This window comes from Natator depressus, chromosome 20 (genome assembly GCF_965152275.1).
Source record: "Natator depressus isolate rNatDep1 chromosome 20, rNatDep2.hap1, whole genome shotgun sequence".
NCBI lineage: Eukaryota > Metazoa > Chordata > Testudines > Cheloniidae > Natator > Natator depressus.
This window is the reverse complement of record NC_134253.1, coordinates 24,371,474-24,378,159: the sequence shown is the minus strand read 5'-3', so window position 1 is coordinate 24,378,159 and position 6,686 is coordinate 24,371,474.

The following is a 6,686-nucleotide window of genomic DNA, read 5'->3' as shown; positions in this document are numbered from 1 at the left end:
GGAGCAGAGCATGAGAAATGCAGCAAACGGCCCAACAAAGACCTGGGTGGGATTGCAGCATGGTAATCTTGGAGATGGAGGCCAGGGCATCTGAGCCAAGTGTTAGCAGAGAGCAGAGTCATGTTCAGAGATGAGCTTCGCGGTGTACGATGTGGGGGTGTTTGGATCAGCCTCTCTCTTAGGCATGCCATTTCAAAGTTGACAGCAATGCTGCTGTGGCTAACTGGGCTCCATGCAAATGGGTTTAGCGACCAAGGCAGGAGTGATGAGTGACTGACCAGACTGAGGCCCTGCTTTGTCTCACAGGGCCATGCAATCGGCTTGCTCAGCAGGACTGGATGGGGAAGTAACTTGCTGCCAATTCCCATCCTCGCACCTGCCTTAGTCACTTCCTACAGCATTGAAGGGGATATGTTGTAATCAGCTCCTCTTGAGCCGTTGGCTCTGCATGGAATTCTCCTGCCCCCGTCCTGCCCAACACTAGGGTGTAAGTTGAGGTAGGAAAGGGCCTTGTTTAATGTAAACTTTCTTCCAGCCCCGAGGTGTGTATATTGCAGGCAGCATTAGACCCTTTCACACATGGCTAGAGTCTGAGTGAAAGGGGGGCTCACACCACTTTACACATCACTTCTGCATCTGGACGACCATATACACATCAAGATCTGTCTTGCTCTCTCTGCCCCCTCTGCTCTCCGGCACCTCAACCCCCTTGCTTGCCCAGGCACTCAACAGGCTCTTGGCCCAAATCTGAAGGAGAAAGATTCAAGTTTAGAGGCACCTCCCACCAGCTCCTTTCTTGAACTTGTCAAGTTCAGCAGGTGTTTATTTCCCACATGTCAAGTGTACCAGGGCTAAAGCCCCACGTGTGGGGACCCAGATCGGAAGCTTCTCTTCTGAGCCTGGCATCTGTGCAGGGAGCAGCAGGGTGATATTTATAGCAGTGGAGGTGCCAACATCTGATGTCTCAGCTTCTCACCTTGTCACCTAAATACCATTAGCAGCAGGTCGCCCTCAGCATTGCAGAACCAGGTCACATTGACAAGAGGGTCGGTTCAGGCTGCTGGACTCCAATCAGATCAGATCCATCTGATCAGCTAGTCCATTGCCTTCTGGTCGACCCGAGATTGCTCTCTCTCTCTCATATGCCCCACTCCTTTATCTGCAGGGAATTCTTCCACCCTGGTGGCAAAAGCTTGATCTACACTTCAAAGAGGCTGCTGGACAGAGCCAACCCGGTGGTTCCCTCAGGCTCTCTTTCTCCTCCATTTCATCAGACCTCCTGTGGTTTCCCTGTTTCCTTCCCTCCCACTTTCCTCAGGACAGTTAGACACCGTGGGAATCGCTGTTGGGTGGAATTTTCTGAACCTTGGTAGCTGGAATGCACCCGAGTGAATCAGCAGCGAACACCCTCCCACAGCCCACTGGGCCCTGCCCTGTCGAATCCCTACATCGGCTAGAGCTCCAGGATCAGGCCCCTGCTTCATTCTGTGCTGGATCACGTCAGCTCCCACATCTCCTGCCAGGAGAGCTCCATGCCGCCAGGCCTGCAGAGAGAGGCCCGACACACTGCACTCAGTACTTCACACCAGCACTCCACCCGGCACTGACACTATCTCGTTAACACCCCTCTGCTCTTCGCACTCCCAGCTCGTCATCTTCCTGAGCAGCCGGAGGGGGGAAGCAGGAGGAATGGTGAAGTGAGGAGGAACAGCGGGGCCCATCCTGTGCCCACAATTGCCCTGGCCTCACAGATTGCCCTGGGAGATTGCCATCCTTGCCTTCGCAGTCTGTGTCCCCAGGGCAGAGGACAGAGGCTCCTTACTGCTCCCAGCTGGAAATTGTGCTCTGGAGCTAGTGATCCTGGCTTCACCCCTTTTGGGGAAGGGCTGGGAGATAGAAACCTGCCCACACTGTGTTCTGCCTATGCAGCAACTCCCAGATTCAGCTCATCATAGGAAGACAAGTCTGAAAATTACCCCACGCACCTGTAGTCATATCGTATGTGTATTCCTGTAGTGCCTCAGGCCCCACTCCGAGTCCAGGGTCGCAGGGTGCTGGGTGCACACCGTCTCAGTAGACACCGAATGGGAGGGGAAACTGAGGAACGGATTTGCTCAAGGTCAGACAGCAGGATGGGAAATAGAACCCAGGAGTCCTGAGTCCTTGTGCAGTGCCCTAGCCAATAAACCAGGCTACCTCTTTCTAGACCTACTTATCCCCTGTCCCCTTCACTGGAATGGGGGTGCGGGGCTGCACCCAACGAGCAACACAAGAGCTGCGGTAGCAGGCTTTGCAGATGTCAGGCTTTCATTAAAATAAATAACGAAGGGTCTTAGGGTTGCAAAGAAAACTCCCAGACCACGACTCCCATGGCTAGCTTCCTTGAATGGCGGCTAGACAGCCAGAAACCACTAGCTAGCTAGATTCTCCTGTCCTGAACTGCTTTGCAGCCTTGCTGTGCTGTTAAACAACTGCCACACTACACCTCAGAAGTGGCTGCATTTCAGTGCTGTGTGAGTGATCCCCCGTATAAATAGCTGCCACGGTCCACCCCAGAGGTGGCTCCATTTCACTGGTGGGCAAATAATCCCTGCACTTGTTAGCGTTTGAACAGCAGTTTCAGAGCACAAAGCATGCTGATATCCTTTGGCCTGAGGGACGGATCCCATTTCACTGTAATGTATTTTACCTTATAGTTACATCACACCTTGGGGGGGATCCCTCCTCATTTTCATCACTTCATCTAACACAGCTGTGCCTTGGGTGGAAGGTGATCGCAGCTGACCTGCAGTTTGGAACTGGACGCGAGGAAGAACGCGGTATGAAACAGAAGCTGCCAAGGGCCTTTAGGAAAGCAAGATTTAACGATTTCCCAGACTGGAGTCTGTCTGTGCTCTGTCCTGGTTAAGAACTGCCAGCTCAGGACCTTGTATGAACTGGTGATAGAACCCAGGAGTCCTGACCCACAGCCTTCCTCCCCCCTCCTACTCTAACCACTAGTCCTCGCTCCCCTCCCCAGGCCCAGAATACAACCCAGGAGTCTTGACTCCCAGCCCTCCTGCTTTAACCACTAGTCTCCGCTCCCCTCCCAGAGCTGGAAATAGAACCCAGGTGTCCAGAGCATAATTTCACACAACAAACCCCACAGCCTAGGTCTCCCCTTTGCAATGCCCCCTATTGAACAGTCCCAGGCAGCCAATCACCCACAGCCCTGGTAATGACATAACTGTGTGGGTGGAGCCTCTCCCTTAATGCTCACCTCCAGCTGTCTGCTCTGATCGTTCCAGAGGGTCCGACTGTGGCTCATCGCTCCAGGGACGCCCAGCTCCCCACCTCCCGGACAGCGCTCCTGGCTGGGCCTGTCCCATTCACCGCCTGGGTGAAGCCACCAAGTGGGAACAGATGCACCATCAAGCAACAGAGCAGACAGAATCCACGCAGCCCAGGTGAGAAAGGGGAGCTGGGTCGAGTGGTTAGAGCACTGGGAGCCAGGACTCCTGGGTTCTATCCCTGGCTCTGGGAGGGGAGTGGGGTCTAGTGGTTAGAGCACTGGGAGCCAGGACTCCTGGGTTCTAACCGTGGCTCTGGGAGGGGAGCTGGGTCTAGTGGTTAGAGCACTGGGAGCCAGGATTCCTGGGTTCTCTCTCTGGTCCCAGGAGTGGGTTCAGAGCTGCAAGGGACTCAAGGGAGACTGGGAGTCAGGACTCCTACATGCTGTTCCTGGAGGCGGGGTCGCAGCAGATGGACAGTTAACAGTTGAATCGAGAGCTCTCCAGACATCCTCGCCCGGCAGCTGTGTCGCCCCTTCCCCTCTGCTGCCCCTGGTGTTAGCTCCATGCCCTGTGCGATGGGGGAGTTATTTTAAGCCTCATAAATCTGTGACTCCTTGGAAAGCTTGGGCCCAGTCTCAGCATTCGGCAAAGCCCTTGGCTCCCAGCCCAGACTGTTGCGCAAAGGGAATTAGCCTGCTGCCCAGTGGGGAATCCCCACGCCTCTGGCTCTTCTGGGGGCCCCTCCTAGGAAGGAGCCCATTAACAGGGCAGGGAATTGACCCTTGAACTGACTCTCCAGGGTGGGGTCTGTGGCACTGGGGAGTCACCAAATCGAGCCTCGGCGACTTTCTAGCTGGGAAGTTACTGGCCTGGATGCAGGACTGGCTGGGAGGGAGCCCTGGGCTGGGCTGAGCAGGACAGGCTAGAGGGCACAGTGCTCCCATCCGGCCTTTATAGCCCAGACCTGCTCGAACACCCATGGCTTGTTTTCTGGGCTTAGGGCTTGCTCGCCCCAGCCAAGAGGCAGAAGGGAAAGACCCTGGAGTTGACCAAAAAAGTCAGAGTAAGGACACTTCTATTATTTGTATTATGGCAGCACAACATGACCCCAGCTGAAATCCTGGGGGTGGGGAGGACCCTCATGGTACCAGGGGCTGCATGGATCCCCCGGCTGAGATCAGGGCCCCCCATGATGCCAGGGGCTGCACAGACCCCTGGCTGAGGTCAGGGGATGCCCATGGTGCCAGGTGCTGCAGGGGAGGGATAGCTCAGTGGTTTGAGCATTGGCCTGCTAAAGCCAGGGTTGTGAGTTCAATCCTTGAGGGGGCCATTTAGGGATCGGGGGCAAAAATGGGGGATTGGTCCTGCTTTGAGCAGGGGGTTGGACTAGATGACCTCCTAAGGTCCCTTCCAACCCTGATATTCTATGATTCTAGTCTATGATTCTATGTGGTGAGAGACAGTCCTGAAGCCAGCTGGGCCAAAGGAAGCTGGGCCTGTTCTCCCTGCTTTGCAGAAGCACAGAGATCAGGGGCTGCCTCGCCTGCAGGGCGTGTGCAAATGTAGGGCTCAGTTCTGAACCCCGATGAAACCCCTTGGAGCAGGAGGGTGATGGCAGCCAGGCCCACCCCTGAACTGAACCATGCAGGGCCCGCTCCTGCTACTGACTACGTGGGCCGAGACCTGAGCTCCCCCCAGAGACTTAACACAGCTCTGGGTGCGGGAGGTCCTACAGCCCCATGTCAGCCCTGGGTGGGTGCCCACCATTGTCAGGGTGATAACGCTGGCAATAGCTGGAGTTCGGGTTGGGCTATTTGCCGTAGGGCAAGTAGTGCTGCACAAAGAGGGAGCTGTGAACTCTCTGCTGTGGAGACAAGCTGGGCACTGCAACCCCGAAATGCCGGAGGCAGATAGCCGACTACCCCACAGTGGGGGCTGGTTGAGCTCAGGGTTTGCGACCCAGGCTCGAGATTTGGGGGGCTCATGATTTTTGAGCCTGGGGGTTGGCACCTGCAGGCGAACCCCTCCTGAGACAGCCCAAGAGAGGGCAGAGGCTGGCAGAGCCAGATGGGTGCACTTCATGGGGGAGGGGTCCTGCCAGGATCGGAGCCACATTTGGTAAAGGAGGATTTTGAGGGGCAGGGCTGGTCTCTCACTAGGGGGCCGAGCTGAACCCTTGGTTCCCCCAGGATGGCTAGTGAGGGGTGGCAGTTCTGCTGCTTTCAGCAGAAGCATCGCCTGGAGAAACGTACAGGGGAGGGGTGTTCTGGGACCCAGGCGGCCACCCACTGGGGTGGGGGCTCCCCCCGAAGCCAGGGGAGACCTGGAGCAGCAAAAGGGAATAAAAGTGAAATTACCCTAGTGCCAGGGACAAAGCTGCTGGGTTCTTCCAGCAGGACAGGGCCAGGGCCCCGCGCAAGCCCTGAGATCCCAGTAACACTCCTGGGGAGGGGGGAGATGGGGGGGGGCTGACCCCAGCAGAGCAGCGTGATCAATTGCCTGAGTGAGGGTTTAGCTGCTTTGACGTCACTGGACTTTCCTAGAAAGCGGGCCTGGGCCAGGCCCCCCCCAGCAGGCACCCTCCCCCCAGGGCACAACTGGTTTGAGTTAGGGCTGCTTGTGTTCCAGAAACGCTGGAGGCACAGATCGATCAGGGGCCCTGTTTGCTCTGGCTCCCTGTCCTCTGTTCTAACCAACAGAGAGCCAGCCCCTGCCCCAGAGCTCGCTGTCTCCAGGGACACTGGGAGGGGAACCCGCAGCCGAGGGGATGGGGGGGAAGGGTTTGGCCCCGGGGGCAGAGCTGACAGCAGAACCCAGCTCTGCCCTGCTGACTGGATTGTGCTGCCCTCAGGGAGGAAAGTCCCACAAGCAGCCTGGCTGACCTCAGGCAAGCCACTTGGTCAATCTGGGCCTCAGTTTCCCCCGTCAGTAAAGTGAGGATAACGGTTCTGCCTTGGCCAATTAGCTCATAAGCTCTCGCTCTGCATGTGGGCAGCCCCTGGCCTAATGGGGTCCTCAATCTTGGGGGGGGGTCTCTGTGGCCCCCAGTGGGGGCCCAGATCTCAGGGGTCTGTCTGGCCCCCAGCATCATGGGGACCCCAATTTTGGGATCAGGTCTGTGCAGCCCCTGGCACAACAGGGTCTGACCTTGGCTGAGGACTCCAGTCATGACTAGAACGCAAAATATGTATTGCTCCAAATTAGCCTCTTCAGCTCCCAATGGGCAAACCCCGCCACACTGCGGGAGTGTGAGCTTCCCCTCTGAGCCATGCCCGCCCTCCGGAGCTCCCAGCCCCTGCCCCACATCGCTCTGTGGCTAACCAGCAGCTAGTGGGGAATCAGCCAAAGGGGTGACAGGTCAGGCCTGAGCCCAGCTGCTGAGCCCGGACCCGAGCACACCTGGCCGGCACACCG